This window comes from Hordeum vulgare, chromosome 6H (genome assembly GCF_904849725.1).
Source record: "Hordeum vulgare subsp. vulgare chromosome 6H, MorexV3_pseudomolecules_assembly, whole genome shotgun sequence".
Taxonomy (NCBI): domain Eukaryota; kingdom Viridiplantae; phylum Streptophyta; class Magnoliopsida; order Poales; family Poaceae; genus Hordeum; species Hordeum vulgare.
Genome location: NC_058523.1, coordinates 409,028,991 through 409,047,345, shown reverse-complemented (window position 1 = coordinate 409,047,345; position 18,355 = coordinate 409,028,991).

The window sequence follows — 18,355 nt, the reverse complement described above, 5'->3', positions numbered from 1 at the left end:
ACATCTGCTGGCTGCCGGAACTGAGTCTGAGGAGGCCCTTGCTTCTGATGCTGGTATCTCTGCTGGAAGCCAGGGTTGGGTGGGTGGGAAGAACCACGTCCACCTGAGTGCTTCAGCTGTTGTGAGTGCCGGGGAGGAGAAGGAGAAACCCAAAACCTGTGTTGCTTCTGAACCACCTGAGTCGAGGAAGAGCTGGAGTCTCTGAAGCGCTTCTTGGAGTTTTCCACCCTAAGAAAGGGTGCCTTTGCTCGGAGAGCTAAGTTGTAAAACTTGTCAAACTCCTCAGGATCGTGTAAAGCAAGCGCTAACTGCAAATCCTCCTTTAAGCCACCCCTGAACTGGTAGATCTTGCTCTTCTGATCCGGGACATCCTGCAGCGCGTAACGGGCCAGCTCGTGGAACTCGACATTGTACTTGTACACCGAATTGCTGCCCTGCTTTAAACGCCTGAACTTGTCATGCATCTCCTCAACAAAACTGGAAGGGATGTAGTGGGACCTGAAGTCACGACAAAACTCGTCCCAAGACATCACCCTGTCACCTCTGGAGTCCTTGAGCTACTGCCACCATATAGAAGCCTGTCCCTTCAACTGAAACGTTGCAAACTTGACATAGTCCTCCGGACGCACATTGCTACACTCGAAATGCTTGTTCATATCACGGATCCAATCTTCGCATCAAACGGCTGGTCGCAAGAAGTGAACGTCTTAGGATGGTTTGACAGGAACTCACTCAGATTGGCGAAGTGATTACCACCCTGCTGGAAATTGCCTTGCTGATGAGGCTCTCTCCGGGATCAACTGCAACATCATCTGAGTGTTTGCATTAGTAGCTGCCATCATCGCCTGCCAGGCCTCTGCAGGAGGAGGCAGCGGCGGCGGAGGAGGAGGAGGTGGAGGCGGCATATCCTCACGCGCTCGGGTCTGATGAGTCGGTGGAGCCATACTGAAGACGGACAACATATTAGTCCACAGAATAATTGAAGATATTGCTGAATCAAAAGACAGAATATCTGAACATAATTAAGCATTGCACTCGAACAACATAGCAAGAGTGCATCCTCAAAGTAACAGACGACAAAATTCCGATAAGGACAACTGCAAACAAGTGTGAGGTAGAACCGCTCGGAACAAACATATGATCGAGATTTCCCAAACCTCAATCAAGCGTGTGTAGGAAGATAGTCCTATAAGATACTACTAGATATCCCACCTATGAATTCCTGAAATAAGTGGTCATGCAATCAGGTACACGGATACAAGGAGTATTTCACACAACTCCTAAACTAACCCGTCACCTGTATCACATCCTTCAACACACAACCAACATCTCAGACCTTCATCTACAATAGATCCTCATGATCACAACGATACCAAGTGTGGTAGTACCCCCGAACAATCTACACCAGTACTAGGGACATCGGGGTTATCTCACCACTACCAATATTGAAGCAATAACGAACATCCTCCGTTCTTAGATACTCAGAAATCTGAATGATGGCGATGTGCGCGATAATCCCTCGAGCTCAACTCCCCTGATACTTAGAGCAGATAGGAGGCACCAGGACAGGATTCCGTTACATCGAAATCATATAGATTTCACAAATACCCGCGTGATCCTAAATAAAAATTTGAGCGAGAGAAGGAGTAGAGTTAAAGATTTCCTAAGACGGGAACCTCACCAGAGCATAGAAGAGGAGAAAAAAGAATCCTACTCTCCGATATAACTAAGACTCAAAACATTTTCTAGACTCGACTCGGCCAAATACGATCACACAAAGGCTCCTATGGTCGTAAGGCTCTGATTACCAACTTGTAACGACCAAGATGCGGTCCTTTCCGATCTGGGGGTCGAGGTCCCCGAATAGGAAAGAAGCGCATCTAAGCGTTTCGCAAGCAAGTAACATAGGACAAATAATAATAAAAGTAGACAATTCGGGATTCAACTGTTTTCTTATTAATAACTCAGAGTACATCACAGATACAATCAAGGTAGTTCCGCTACAGACTACAAAACATGGAAATGCTATGCTACCCTGCCTGCAGGCCCACGATCACGACCACACCTCAGTCCTATGGATAGTTCACGTAGAGGCGGTCTGTCTCCTCGTCGTACTGCCACGCCAGCAGGGTGCCGTCGGGATCATCTGTCTCTGGGGTACCTCTACCTGTTGGGAGTTTCGGAGGAATCCGTGAGCCACGGGGACTCAGCAATCTAAGACCTTGGTGCCAGACCTAGTCATGTTATTAGGTAGGGTAAGGGTGAAGTGTATAAGGCTGCAACATCCTAAGCTTGTTTTAGTGGCTAACTTACGTAAAGTATTTGTGAAGGTGGTCTACACTAGCGGTCAGGATTACTTGATCACTGAGTGATCCGGAACACCTACCTACGGCATTCATAACCCCACCGTGTTCTCGATCGAAGAGAGATCTTCGAGGGGACAGTCACGGTTACGCACACAGTTGGCAATTTTATTAGCTCATGTTTAAGTTCTCTAATACCGAATGTTAACAAAATATTCCAAGTTGCCACATAACCGTGGGCACGGCTTTCCGAAAGATTAAACCCTGCAGGGGTGCTCCAACTGGTCCATCACAAACGTACACATGCCGCAAAGGCATCCTCTATCACGAATCTCGTGATCTCGTCGGATTCCTTAGAGGAAAACCTCAACTCTCAGGGAAACCAAAGCTTCACTGGGATTCCTATACGCAAGATATATCGCTAAGGTAAGACAAATATTTACAAAAACAGTATTTATACCACTGTTTTGTGAATAGATAGAACCTCTCAAACAAAGTTTAAAACAAAAAATACCTATCTCCACAATCACCACAAAATATACTAAATCATGGACATTTTTAAAACAGGGAAGGATCAAGTAAATATTGGGCTTGAGATGAAAAGAGGGAGAGGGTTTGAAGCCTATGCAACCCACATAGTTCCTACTAGCAATTGCACCACTCCATCACTCACATGCACTAACAACACATGACATATTCATCACACCACAAACACACATGGATTCACAAGGCACAAACACAAGACAAGACATGGCATGAAATGATATGTTATGCATGCATGCAAGGGAAGGGAGAAAAAAGGAACATCACATGAAGTCATCGCACAAATGATATCATCATATCCCTGACAAGGTGGACCCACTTGCAATAGGTTCCAAATAAGGCAAGGTTACATCTGGGGCACTACAAGCAGCCCAGGACATTCTGAACGTCTGGCAAACGCGGAGTGATGACTACTCTCTGGTTAGGTGTGGCATGTTATACAGTTTGGAGACGGGGCTCCAAAGGCGTTTTGAGCAACACGGTGCATATGAGATGTTCTAAGAGCTGAAACTAGTTTTTCAAGCTCATGCCCGTGTCGAGAGATATGAAGTCTCCGACAAGTTCTTTAGCTGTAAGATGGAGGAGAACAGTTCTGTCAGTGAGCACATACTCAAAATGTGTGGGTTACACGGTCGTCTGACTTCACTTGGAGTCGAACTTCCGGATGATGCTATAATTGACAGAATCCTCCAGTCTCTCCCACCAAGCTACAAAGGTTTTGTGCTGAACTACAACATGCAAGGGATGGAGAAGACCATTCCCGAGTTGTACTCGATGCTCAAGTGTGCATAAGTAGAAATCAAGAAAGAGCATCAAGTGTTGATGGTCAACAAGACCACTAGTTTCAAGAAGGGCAAGGGTAAGAAGAACTTCAAGAAAGACGGCAAAGACGTTGCCGCGCCCGGTAAGCCAGATGCCGGGAAGAAGAAAAATAATGGACCCAAGCCTGAGACTGAGTGCTTCTATATTGCAAGGGAAAAGGTCACTGGAAGCGGAACTGCCCCAAATACTTAGCGGGCAAGAAGACCGGCAACGTTAAAGGTATATGTGATATACATGTTATTTTTGTGTACCTTACCAGCACTTGTAGTAGCTCCTGGGTATTTGATACCGGTGCTGTTGCTCACATTTGCAACTCAAAGCAGGAACTGCGGAATAAGAGGAGACTGGCCAAGGACGAGGTGACGATGCGCGTCGGGAATGGCTCCAAGGTCGATGTGATCGCCGTCGGCACGCTACCTCTACATCTACCGTCGGGATTAGTTTTAAACCTTAATAATTGTTATTTAGTACCAGCTTTAAGCATGAACATTGTATCAGGGTCTTGCTTAATGCGAGACGGCTACTCATTTAAGTCAGAGAATAATGGTTGTTCTATTTATATGAGTGATATGTTTTATGGTCATGCTCCGCTGGTGAATGGTTCATTCTTGATGAATCTCGATCGTGATGTTACACATATTCATAGTGTGAGTACCAAAAGATGTAAAGTTGATAATGATAGTCCCACATACTTGTGGCACTGCCGCCTTGGTCATATCGGTGTTAAGTGCATGAAGAAGCTCCATACTGATGGACTATTAGAGTCTCTTGACTTTGAATCATTTGACACACGCGAACCGTGCCTCATGGGCAAGATGATTAAGACTCCATTCTCAGGAATAATGGAGAGAGCAACCGACTTATTGGAAATAATACATACTGATGTGTGTGGTCCAATGAACGTTGAAGCTCGCGGTGGCTATCGTTATGTTCTCACTCTCACCGATGATTTGAGTAGGTATGGGTATATCTACTTGATGAAGCACCAATCTGAGACGTTTGAAAAGTTCAAGGAATTTTAGAGTGAGGTCGAGAATCAACGTGACAGAAAACTTAAGTGTCTACGATCTGATCGTGGAGGAGAATATTTGAGTCACGAGTTTGGCACACACCTAAGGAAGTGTGGAATCGTTTCACAACTGACGCCGCCTGGCACACCGCAATGCAACGGAGTGTCTGAACGTCGTAATCGCACTTTATTATATATGGTATGATCTATGATGTCTCTTACCGACTTACTGCTATCATTTTGGGGATACGCATTAGAAACTGCAGCATTCACTTTAAATAGGACACCGTCTAAATCCGTTGAGACGACACTGTATGAATTATGGTTTGGCAAGAAGCCTAAGTTGTCTTTTCTTAAAGTTTGGGGCTGCGATGCTTATGTGAAGAAACTTCAACCAGAAAAGCTCGAACCCAAAGCGGAGAAATGCGTATTCATAGGATACCCTAAGGAAACTATTGGGTATACCTTCTACCTTAGATCCGAGGGTAAAAACTTTGTTGCCAAGAATGGATCCTTTCTAGAGAAAGAGTTTCTCTCGAAAGAAGTAAGTGGGAAGAAGGTAGAACTTGATGAGGTAATTACACCCCCTCTCAAAAAGGATAGTAGCGCAACACGGGAAGTTGTTCCTGTGGCGCCTACACCAATTGAAGAGGAAGTTAATGATAATGATCATGAAGCTTCGGATCAAGTTACTACTGAACCGCGAAGGTCCACAAGGGCACGCTCCGCACCAGAGTGGTACGACAACCCTGTGATGGAAATCATGTTGTTAGACAAGGGTGAACCTTCAAACTATGAAGAAGCGATGGCGGGCCCGGATTCCAACAAATGGCTTGAAGCTATGAAATTCGAGATAGGATCCATGTATGAGAACAAAGCATGGACTTTGGTGGACTTGCCCGATGACCGGCGAGCCATAGAAAATAAATGGATCTTCAAGAAGAAGACTGATGCAAACGGTAATGTAACCGTTTATAAAGCTCGACTTGTCGCAAAGGGTTTTCGACAAATTCAAGGAATTGACTATGAAGAGACTTTCTCTCCCGTAGCGAAGCTGAAATCAGTCCGAATCATGTTAGCAATTGCCGCCTTTTATGATTATGAAATTTGGCAAATGGACGTCAAAACAGCGTTCCTTAACGGGAACCTTAAGGAAGAGTTGTATATGATACAACCAGAAGGTTTTGTCGACCCTAAGGGTGCTAACAAAGTGTGCAAGCTCCAGCGCTCCATATATGGGCTGGTGCAAGCATCTCGGAGTTGGAACATTAGCTTTAATGAGGTGATTAAAGCGTTTGAGTTCATACAGGTTTACGGAGAAGCCTGTCTGTACAAGAAAGTGAGTGGGAGCTCTGTAGCTTTCCTCATACTGTATGTGGATGACATATTATTGATGGGGAATGATATAGAGATGTTGGAGAGCATAAAGGCCTATTTGAACAAGAGTTTTTCAATGAAGGACCTTGGATAAGCTGCATACATATTAGGCATCAAAATCTATAGAGATAGACTGAGACGCCTCATAGGTCTTTCGTAAAGTACATACCTTGACAAGATATTGAAGAAGTTCAATATGGAAAACTCAAAGAAAGAGTTCTTGCCAGTTTTGCAAGGTATGAGATTGAGTAAGACTCAGTCGCCGACCACGGCAACAGATAGAGAGAAGATGAGTTCTGTCCCCTACGCTTCAGCCGTAGGCTCTCTTATGTATGCCATGCTGTGTACTAGACCTGATATAAACCTTGCCATAAGTTTGGTAGGGAGGTACCAAAGTGATCCCGGTATGGAACACTGGACAGCGGTCAAGAATATCCTTAAGTACTTGAAAAGGACTAAGGAAATGTTTCTCGTTTATGGAGGTGACGAAGAGCTCGTCGTAAAGGGTTACGTTGACGCTAGCATCGACACAGATCCGGATGACTCTAAGTCACAGACCGGATACGTATATGTTTTGAATGGTGGGGCAGTGAGCTAGTGCAGCAGTAAGCAAGAAGTCGTGGCAGCATCTACATGTGAAGCGGAGTACATAGCTGCTTCAGAAGTGGCTCATGAAGGAATTTGGATGAAGGAGCTCATCACCGACCTTGGAGTGGTTCCAAGCGCATCGGGTCCAATGACGCTCTTCTGTGATAACACTGGGCCATTGCCATAGCCAAGGAGCCCAGGTTTCACCGGAAGACGAAGCACATCAAACGCCGCTACAACTCCATCCAGGACCATGTCCAGAGTGGAGCAATAGAGATTTGTAAAGTACACACGGATCTGAATGTTGTAGACCCGTTGACTAAACCTCTTCCACGAGCAAAACATGATCAACACCATAATGCTATGGGTGTTCGATACATCACAATGTAACTGGATTATTGACTCTAGTGCAAGTGGAAGACTGTTGGAAATATGCCCTAGAGGCAATAATAAAATGGTTATTATCATATTTCCTTGTTCATGATAATCGTCTATTGTTCATGCTATAATTGTATTAACAGGAAACAGTAATACATGTGTGAATAAATAGATCACAATGTGTCCCTAGCAAGCCTCTAGTTGGCTAGCTTGTTAGTCAATAGATGATCATGGTTTCCTGATCATGGGCATTAGATGTCATTGATAACGGGATCACATCAAAGGGAGAATGATGTGATGGACAAGACCCAATCCTAAGCATAGCACTGGATCGTATTGTTCGTATGCTATAGCTTTTCTAATGTCAAGTGTCTTTTCCTTCGACCGTGAGATTGTGCAACTCCCGGATACCGTAGGAGTGCTTTGGGTGTATCAAACGTCACAACATAACTGGGTGACTATAAAGGTGCACTACGGGTATCTCCGAAAGTGTCTGTTGGGTTGGTACGAATCGAGATCGGGATTTGTCACTCCGTGTGATGGAGAGGTATCTCTGGGCCCACTCGGTAGAAAATCATCATGAGCTCAATGTGACTAAGGAGTTAGTCACACGATGACGTGCTACGGAACGAGTAAAGAGACTTACCGGTAACGAGATTGAACAAGGTATAGGTATACCGACGATCGAATCTCGGGCAAGTTCTATACCGACAGACAAAGGGAATTGTATACGGAATTGATTGAATCCTTGACATCGTGGTTCATCCGATGAGATCATCGTGGAGCAAGTGGGAGCCACCATGGGTATCCAGACCCCGCTGATGGTTATTGGCCAGAGAGGTGTCTCGGTCATGTCTACCTGTCTCCCGAACCCGTAGGGTCTACACACTTAAGGTTCGATGATGCTAGGGTTATAGGAAATTGTTATACGAGGTTATCGAAAGATGTTCGGAGTCCCGGATGAGATCACGGACGTCACGAGGAGCTCCGGAATGGTCCGGAGGTAAAGATTGATATATAGGACGGATGGTTTCGGACACCGGAAGTGTTTCGGGCGTCACCGGTAACGTACCGGGACCACCGGAGGTGGCCCCGGGGGTCCACCAGAAGGGGGCAACGACCCCGGGAGGCTAGATGGGCCAAGTGCGGGAGGGAACCGGCCCCAAGGTGGGCTGGTGCGCCCCCACTCAGCCCATGGCGCAAGAAGAAGGGAGGGGGGGGGGAACCCTAGCGCAGGTGGTCCTAAGGCCCACCAGAAGGGTGCGCCACCCCTCCTTGCCCCCTTGGCCGCCGCACCTCCCCCCATCTAGGGCTGCCGCCCCTCCCAGGAGATGGAAACCCTCAAGGGGGTGCAGTCCCTCCCTCCCCCTATATATAGTGGGCACTTTTGGGCTTTTGGAGACACAGTTTTCTCTCTCTCGGCGCAGCCTTGCCCTTCTTTCTCGTCCTCTGTGCCGGTGCTTGGCGAAGCCCTGCCGGGAGACCTCGACTCTCCATCGAGACCACGGCGTCGTGCTGCTGGAGTTCTTCCCCAACCTCTCCCTCCTCCTTGCTGGATCAAGGTGCGGGAGACGTCACCGGGCTGCACGTGTGTTGAACGTGGAGGTGCCGTAGTTCGGCACTAGATCGGAATCACACCGCGATCTGAATCGCCGCGAGTACGACTCCATCAACCGCGTTCTAGTAACTCTTCCGCTTAGCGATCTTCAAAGGTATGAAGATGCACTCACCCCCTCTCTCGTTGCTGGTCTCTCGATAGGAAGATCTGAATGTGGCGTAGGATTTTTTTTGAATTTATGCTACGTTACCCAACAACCGACCCCTCTGTCGTGAATGATAGTGAATAAACACATATCAAGAATAACACGCCTAGCATGGAAGATACCAATAGCCCCCTGTCACCACATGAGCGGTTCGGGCATGCAAAACAGATTATTTCTTGAAGGTTTAGAGAGTGGCACATGCAAATTTACTTGGAACGGCAGGTAGATACCGCATATAGGTAGGTATGGTGGACTCACATGGCACAACTTTGGGTTTATGGAAGTGGATGCACAAGCAGTATTCCCGCTTAGTACAAGTGAAGGCTAGCAAAAGACTGGGAAGCGACCAACTAGAGAGCGACAAGAGTCATCAAAATGCATTGAGATTAACTGACATTGAGTGCAAGCATGAGTAGGATATAAATCACCATGAACATGAACATCATAGAGGCTATGTTGATTTTGTTTCAACTACATGTGTGAACATGCGCCGAGTCAAGCCACTTGAATCATTCAAAGGAGGATACCATCCTATCATACTACAACACAGTCATCTCAACATTCATGTGGGCATCCAAGACAAACCATTATAAGCTACTAGCTAAGTAAGCATGGCATATGCAACTATGATCTCTAAGTTGTCATTGCAAACATGTTTCTCTCACAACAAAGCTGAATCAGGCATGATGAGCTAGTCATATTTACAAAAACAAAATAGATCGAGTTCATACCAGGTTTTCCAAGCTCAGTCACTTCATCATATATCGCCATTATTGCCTTTCACTTGCACGACCGAATGTTGTGAACAATAATAAGCATGCTCGTGCATTGGATTAAAGCTGGAATCTGTAGGAAAACACAAAGGAGAAGACAAAGTAATATGGCTCTGTGAAAGCTAAACAGGTATGCATGCAAGAGCCACTAAACATTGTAACCAATATCTTCTACCTTGACCCAAAGAAAAAGAAAACTAATTACACGGGAAAGCTGCCAACAAGCAAAAAGAATGAAAAGAAATTCCTTTTGGTTTTTCTCAATCTAGACAGAGACACGAAAAGAAAACGAGAAAAAGAAATAAACTAGCATGGATGATACAGTGGCAAAGTGTGAACACCGGCTAACAAAGTGAAAGCATAAGCAAGAATGTAAAGTCGGTGAGAACACGTACTCCCCCAAGCTTAGGCTTTTGGCCTAAGTTGGTCTACTCCCAAGGAGGGAAATAACCAGCTCCAGGGTACTCCGGAGTGGACTGAGGATGCCACTGCTGTGTGAGCTCATTTGGCTCCCACTGATAAGCCGACGTCTGGTACTCGACTGGTGGCTCGGGCACGGGCACCTGTGGTTGGGCTAAGCCCCAATATGCGTAGATGTCCGAGGGCATAATAATGTACCTGCCTGTATGAAGACTGAACAAAGAAGGAGCAAGCAAAGTAATAGTCTCACGAGTACCCTGACTAAACACGAGGTTATAAATCATCCTTATATTTTATATCTCTATCAAGAAAGTCATGGAGAACCATGCTATCGTAATCTAGATATCTCTCGGGAAGAAGAATCTCTTCTTCTTCCTCCTGTCTAATGGGTATCTCAAAGTGTCTGGCGAGACGAGTAGCATAGATACCTCCATAGACAATGCCCTTAGAATGGTTCGTGTTCAACCGTTGAGCTACTATGGCGCCAAAGCTATAAGTTTTATCGTTATAAAGGGTTTCGCGCAAGACCGCAAGATCTGGGGAACTAAGTGACCCAGCTTTCCCACGACCAATCAAACATTTTCCCACAAATAATGAGAAGTACCGAAGCATGGGAAAATGTATGCTAGCAGCTCTAGCGCAAGACACTCCTCTCTCCTCTCCTACAGCAATTGTACAGATGAAAGCTTCCAAGTCCCGTGGACGAGGTAAATGAATATCCCCAACGTAAGGTAATTTGCAAACATTGCAAAAATCCTGGAGTGACATGCGCTGGGGGATATCATAAAGTTTGAACTCAACCATAGGAGGATTCTCCCTCAGATAGAAGTTAAAGCTTTGTACGAAGATATTAGTGAGGAGGAGGTATTGCAGACACTTATCTTCAACGAAGGCAGTAAGGCCTGCGTTCTCCACCAAGTGATAAAAGTCCTCATAAAATCCAGCGGCACGTAAGAACACGTCGCTTGGCCACTCGCACGCTCGAACTTCCGCGACTCGAGGGACCAGATACTTGGGCTTCTTCTCACTCCCATCATCCTTGGGGTCACGGCTTGAAGAGCCTCTTAAGAACCTCCTCATCTTTTCCCTTTTCTATCTTTGAAAATTTCTGAAATTTTTAGTGACTCTAAGGAAAAGTGAATAAGTCCCAACTAAACTCATAGAAACTACTCCCACAAGTGCCTAGAGGCAATATTACGCATCAAAAATACTTAGGACAAACTAAAATCAGCATGCAAAGCTCAAGAACATGGTCACCAAGGCAACAAAAATACGCGGAGTATAAGGCACTAGAGAAAAAACTAATTGGACCAATGGAGGAGTCACTTACCAAGGAGTAATTTCCCCAAAACAGTTCGGAGAATGGTGATTTGAGCAAAGAGATCGAAAATCCCAGCAAGAGGAGCAAGAACACAGGTTTGAGCTGCGAAACGATTTTTTCTGGAGGTAGGAGAACCAGATGAGAGCAAGAATGAGTGGAGGGGGTGCCTGTGGGCCCCACAAGCCTGGGTGGCATGGCCAGGGGTGTGCCCGCGCCCCTAGGGCTTGTGGCCCGCTGGTGTGTCCCCCAAAGAAGCTCTTTATCTCAGAATTTTTCAAAAAATCCAGAAAAAATCATACTTGATTTTCAGGACGATCGGAGAACTTTTCTTTTCGGGGTACTTTTCCACCGGACGCTAAAACAGAAAATAGGGAAAACTAAACTAAATCTATCAATTTTCTTCTAAGCAACCAAAGGTGAAAGCTTGGAGCAGAGGTTTGTGACTCCTCGATTCATCCATCTCATGGTCATCGAAAGAAATCCGTGAGTGAGGTTGATCAAGCCTCCTCGACAAACCTTTTCGAATCGCAAAAGAAGACAGAGAATTTTCGAATAGTCACCAGGTCACCTCAATGGGGATGTGTATCTCCCCAACAAGCAAATCATACTTCATCTTGACATGAGGTATAGGGCATTCAAAGCTCCCAGTAAGAATCGGTGAAGTTTTCTCGATAGCATTGATGCAATGTAGTCGATATTGTTTCTTCGGAAAGTGCACCGTATGCTAATTACCATTGACATGGAAAGTGACATTGCCTTTGTTGCAATCTATAACAGCCCCTTCAGTGTTTATAAAGGGTCTTCCGAGGATGACCACCATGGCATCGTCCTTGGGAATATCCAAGATAACAAAGTCTGTCAAGATAGTGACATTGGCAACCACAACAGGCACATCCTCGCAAATTCCGATAGGGAAAGCAGTTGATTTGTCGGCCATTTGAAGAGAGATTTTAGTGGGTGTCAACTTATACAGTTCAAGTCTACGATAAAGAGAGAGAGGCATAACACTAACACCGACTCCAAGGTCGCATAAAGCAGTTCTCACGTAGTTACCTTTAATGGAGCAAGGTATAGTGGGCACACCGGGATCACCTAGTTTCTTAGGAGTTCCACCCTTGAAGGTATAATTAGCAAGCATGGTGAAAATCTCAACCTGAGGTATCCTCCTCTTATTAGTCACAATATCTTTCATGTACTTAGCATACAGAGACATTTTGAGCATATCTGTCAAACGCATTTACAGAAAGACAGGTCTGATCATTTCAATGAATCGCTCAAAATACTCATCATCCTTTGTCATGGATGGTTTGGGAGGAAAGGGCATGGGTTTCTGAACCCATGGCTCCCTTTCTTTATCGTGCTTCCTAGCAGTGAAGTCATTCTGATCGTATCTTCTATTCTTAGGCTGTGGGTTATCAAGATCAACAGGTTCAATCTCCACATCCTTATCATTGCTAGATTGAGCATCAACATGAACATCACTATTGATATTATCATTAGGCTCATGTTCATCACCAGATTGTGTTTCAGCATCAGAGACGGAGACATCGTTTCGACTCTCAGGTGTAGCAGCAACAGGGTTGCTAGCGTGCAAATCCCTATCATGTTTCTTCTTCTTTCTAGGATGACTAGGTGCATCAGTGCTAACTCCTTGAGAATCTTGTTCAATTCTCTTCGGGTGACCCTCATGATACAAAGGTTCATGGGTCATTCTACCGCCTCTAGTGACGACTCTAATGGAATTGTCATTCAACTCATTGAGCAAGTCATTCCGAGATTTAAGTACTTGTTCTACTTGAGTAGTAACCATAGAGGCATGTTTACTCAGAAGCTTAAGATCATTGACATTTCTGTCCACACAAGCACTTAAATGACTAAGCATACAAGCATTCTGTTCCAATTGTCTGCTAACATAATCATTGAAACTCTGTTGTTTGGCAACAAAGTTATCAAATTCATCTAGGCATAGGCTAGCAGGTTTATCAAAAGGAATATCACTCTCATCAAACTTACGCAGAGAATTTACTTCTACTACCTGTATCGGGTTATCGAGACCATGGATCTCTTCGATAGGTGGTAGATTTTTGACATCTTCAGATTTAATGACTTTCTCTCACATAGATTTCTTGGCTTCTTGCATATCTTCGGGACTGAGGAATAGAATACCTCTTTTCTTCGAAGTTGGCTTAGGAGGTGGTTCGGGAATAGCCCAAGCATTCTCATTGCACAAGATGTTATTCAATAGAATCTCAACTTGTTCTACAGTTCGTTCCCTAAAAACACAACCGGCACAACTATCTAGGTGGTCTTTGGAAGCATCGGTAAGTCCATTATAGAAGATATCAAGTATTTCATTCTTCTCAAGAGGGTGATCAGGCAAAGCATTCAGTAGCTGGATGAGCCTCCCCCAAGCTTGTGGGAGACTCTCTTCTTCAGCTTGAGCAAAGTTATATATTTCCTGCAAGGCAGCTTGCTTCTTATGGGCAGGGAAATATTTTTCAGAGAAGTAGTAGACCATATCCTGGGGGCTACGCACACATCCAGGAGCAAGAGAAGTGAACCAGGTCTTAGCATCATCCTTTAGCAAGAAAGGAAACAACTTGAGGATATAGTAGTGGCGAATCTTTTCCTCACTAGTGAATAGGGTGGCTATATCGTGCAGTTTGGTAAGATGGGCTACAACCGTTTCAGACTCATAACCGTGAAAATGATCAGATTCGACCAGAGTGATTAACTCAGGGTCGACAGAGAATTCATAATCCTTATCGGTCAAAAAGATAGGCGAAGTTGCAAACTTCGGGTCGTATTTCATCCTAGCGTTCAGAGATTTTTATTTCCACTTGAGCAGTAGTTTCTCAACATCATAGCTATCCTTACACGCAAGAAAGTCCTCGTCTATCTCTCCTTCCATGACATAGCGCTCAGGCATAACAGGCAATTCAGGCATCGTAGCAGGTTCTACTTCAATAGTATCAACAGTTTCAGAAGTATCATCACGTCTTGCAGAAACTCTAGCAATTTGTGCATCAAGGAATGCACCTAGTGGCAAAGCAGTATCAAGCATAGCATCATCAGGCATAGTATCAAGCATAGCATCATCAGGCATAGTATCAAGCATAGCATCATCAGGCATAGTATCAAGCATATCATCATCACGCATAATATCAAGCATAGCATCATCATGCATAGTATCAAGCATAGCATCATCATAAGCATCATGGGCAGAAGAAGTAGCATCATCAAGCACAATAGTATAAAGCACATGTGACATATCAAGATTTCTAGCAGGAGGCGATGTCGCAAACTTACTCAGAACTGAAGGTGAATCCAGTGCAGAGCTAGACGGCAGTTCCTTACCTGTCCTCGTAGTTGAGGGCAAGATTTCAGTTCTTGGATCTTTCAGATTCCTCATAGTGATCAGAAGACATCAATCCCAAGTGACTCAAAGAATATAGCTGTGCTTCCCCGGCAGCGGCGCCAGAAAAAGGTCTTGATAACCCACATGTGTAGGGGATCGCAACAGTTTTCGAGGGTAGAGTATTCGACCCAAATTTGTTGATTCGCCTCAAGGGGAAACGAAAGAATATTCTCAATTATTAGCAGCTGAGTTTGTCAGATTCAACCACACCTGAAAGATTAGTGTCTGCAAGCAAAGTATCAGTAGCAAAGTAGTATGACAACAACGGTGTCAGAAACAGATTTGTTGACGACAGACTATTCCTAACTGTTGTATCAATGGCGCTAGTAAAAAGCACGTGGATGGGGAACTATTCTTCCCCGGCAACGGTGTCGAAAAAGTCTTGCAACAAGTAACAACAGAGTAGCAAGGAACAACAGTAGCAGCAGCAGCAGCAGAGTAACAGCAGTAGCAAGAGAGTAACAACAACAATAGCAAAGTGGCCCAATCCCTTTTTTAGCAAGGGACAAGCCTGGACAAAGTAACATAGCAAGGACCAGTAGTAAAAGACTCGTAGGCAGTGGATCGGTGATGGATGAGTGTGACAGATGTGATTCATCATGTAACAGCTATAACATGGAGAGATAAGTAACTAGCTCCCGTTCGTCAATCTAATGTAGGCATGTATTCCGTATGTAGTCATACGTGCTTAGGGAAAAGAACTTGCATGACATCTATTGTCTATCCCTCCCGTGGCAGCGGGGTCCTAATGGAAACTACGGGATATTAAGGTTCTCCTTTTAATAAAGAACCAGACCAACGCATTAACACATGGTGAATACATGAACTCCTCATACTATGGTCATCTCCGGGAGTGGTTCCGGCTATTGTCACTCCGGGGTTGCCGGGTCATAACACATAGTAGGTGACTACAAATTGCAAGATAGGATCTAAAACACACATATATTGGTGACAACATAATAGGTTCAGATCTGAAATCATGGCACTCACGCCCCAGTGACAAGCATTAAGCATAGCCAAGTAGTAGCAACATCAATCTAGAACATAGTGGATACTAGGGATCAATCCCCGTCAAAACTTACTCGATTACATGATAGATATCATCCAACTCATCACCGTCCAACAAGCCTACGATGAGACTCATGAACGATGAAGAGCATCATGGAATTTTTGATGGAGGAAGGTTGATGATGACGATGACGACGATTTCCCCTCTCCGGAGCCCGGAACGGACTCTAGATCTGTCCTCCAGATGAAGAACAGGAGGTGGCGGCGCCTCCGTATCGTAAAACGTGATGAAACCTTCTCTCTGATTTTTTTCCGGGCGAGACGGAATATATAGAGCTGAGTTTGGGGGCGGTGGTGCCATGTGGGCCCCACAAGCCCTCACGGCGCGGCCTAGGGGGGTGGCCGCGACTTGTGGGCTTGTGGACCATTGGCATGCCCCTCCGGTGGATTTTTGCGCAGGTATTTTTCTTTTATTCCAGAAATATCCGTAAATTTTCAGGACATTCCGAGAACTTTTATTTCTGCACAAAAACAACACCATGGCAATTCTGCTAAAAACAGCGTTAGTCCGGGTTAGTTCCATTCAAATCATGCAAATTAGAGTCCAAAACAAGGGCAAAAGAGTTCGGAAAAGTAGATACGTTGGAGATGTATTAGGGTGCTCAGCATTCCCTAGGGCCCCAGTCAGCTCGTCATTCTCTCTGTCTGGAATGAACGTCCCTTCCCGCGCTGCAGCGATAAACTTCTGAAGCTTGATCATGGGTATTGCAAGTTGCTCGTCCGTACAACGACACTTCCCTGTTTCAGGGTCCAAAGTCTCCCCAACCCCGATGAACCAAGTCCTTGAACGCTCTGGCTAGTTTAATGTCTGTGGTTGGACCCCTTTAGCAATCATGTCATTCTCAGCTTTGTCCTAGAATGGCCGGGCTTTGAGGTAGCCACCTGACCCCGTGTGATGGTGATACTTATTCTTTGCGGCATTGTTCCTGTTTGTCTCTCACATTTTCTTACTCTTCTCCGATGGCTTGTAGGCCACAAATGCGGGCCAGTGATCTCTTATCTTCTCAAATCGGCCGACGAATTCTGGAGTCTTCCCTTTGTTGACAAACATTGATTTAAAATCATTCTTCCACTTCCCAAAAAGACGTGCCATCTTCTTAAGATCACACTCCTTGACAAGTGGCTCTATAACTGGCTTATTTGGATCTTCCTTTGGCAGTAGGGTGAAATTTTCCTTCAGCGCGGTCCAAAGATCATCTTTCTGCCTATCGGTGACATAATCACCTTCAGGGACGTCGTCGCCCTTAGGCTTTTTCCATTGCTTGACGCTGATCTGGATGTTGTCCCTAACAATAGCTCCGCACTGAGCAGAAAATGCGTCCTTGGTCAGCTTGGGTTCAATCGGTAGGCCACCGGCCGCGATTGCTGTGATTGTGAACTTTTCATCCATGCACAACCTTCTCTTCAGGCCTCGTCTCTTTACCGAAGTTTGGCTCGATCCAGAGGGCTATAAAAGAAGAAAGAATGAAGTGTTAATATATGTACATACCTTCGGGCTTAATTAATATATATACCTCGCCGGACTTTGCAACATCTCCCTCCTCCGTTCGGTCACCGGATCCGTCATCATGGTCTCCTTCTTCCTCCGGCCTTCGGTCACCGGATCCATCATGATCATATTCTTCCTCCTCCATTGTTCGATCATCCGAGCCGTCATCCTCTCCTTCTAGACCATTGGTGTCGTTGAGATACGACAAATAATCACGAACCATTATCTACCCCCAACAATTGTTCTCTTTGATCCATATAGTTTCTGCAAATAATCACCAAGCATTATCTCCCTCAACAACTTTTTATTAGTATAATGAAATTTTATATATTAAGCTCAAATATTTCAAAGCTAGCAACATACAAATATAAAACAACACCGGTCGATCTGGCGAGCTACATTAAAATAGATAATTTTTTCTCTTTCACCTACAAAAATGCCGTTTGATATGTATTTTTTCTAGACTTTGGCATGTGCCTCCCTGGCGCCGGATGACACTGTCTGGATTCTGCACCATTGGGAACTTTTGTCGAACCGATGAATCCTGCTTTATACTTTGCTACAGTTGCACATTACAAGATATTATTATTGTTCTCCTCTTCCGTTGCAAGGCACGGGCATGCTTACTAGTGATATAGAATGCAATAGATCTCAAGAGGCAAAAATGTTTTCTTTCAGTTAGAACCAATAATCAACTTAATACATCTCGAATTTAATCTCGAATACATCTCTAGTATAATCTACATATGAACAAAATTTGTATGAACAACAATATGCACGGGCGGCGGCGGTGACAAGCAGAGCACGTGCAGAGGAGGAGCTCACCGGGGCCAACGGGCTCGGGGCAGCGACGACGATGGGCTCAGGGCGGCGATGACGACGGGCTCGGGGCAACGGCAAAGGGCTCGGGGGCGGCGACGGTGACGTTCTCGGGGCGTCGACGGCAGCGAGGAGGACTGGATCCGGGGCGGCGGCGACGACGACGTGCTCGGGGTGACGGCGGCGAGGAGGACTGGATTGGGGGCGGCGATGACGAGGACTGGCTTGGGGGGCGGCAGCGAGCAATAGGAGAGTTTTGGGGGA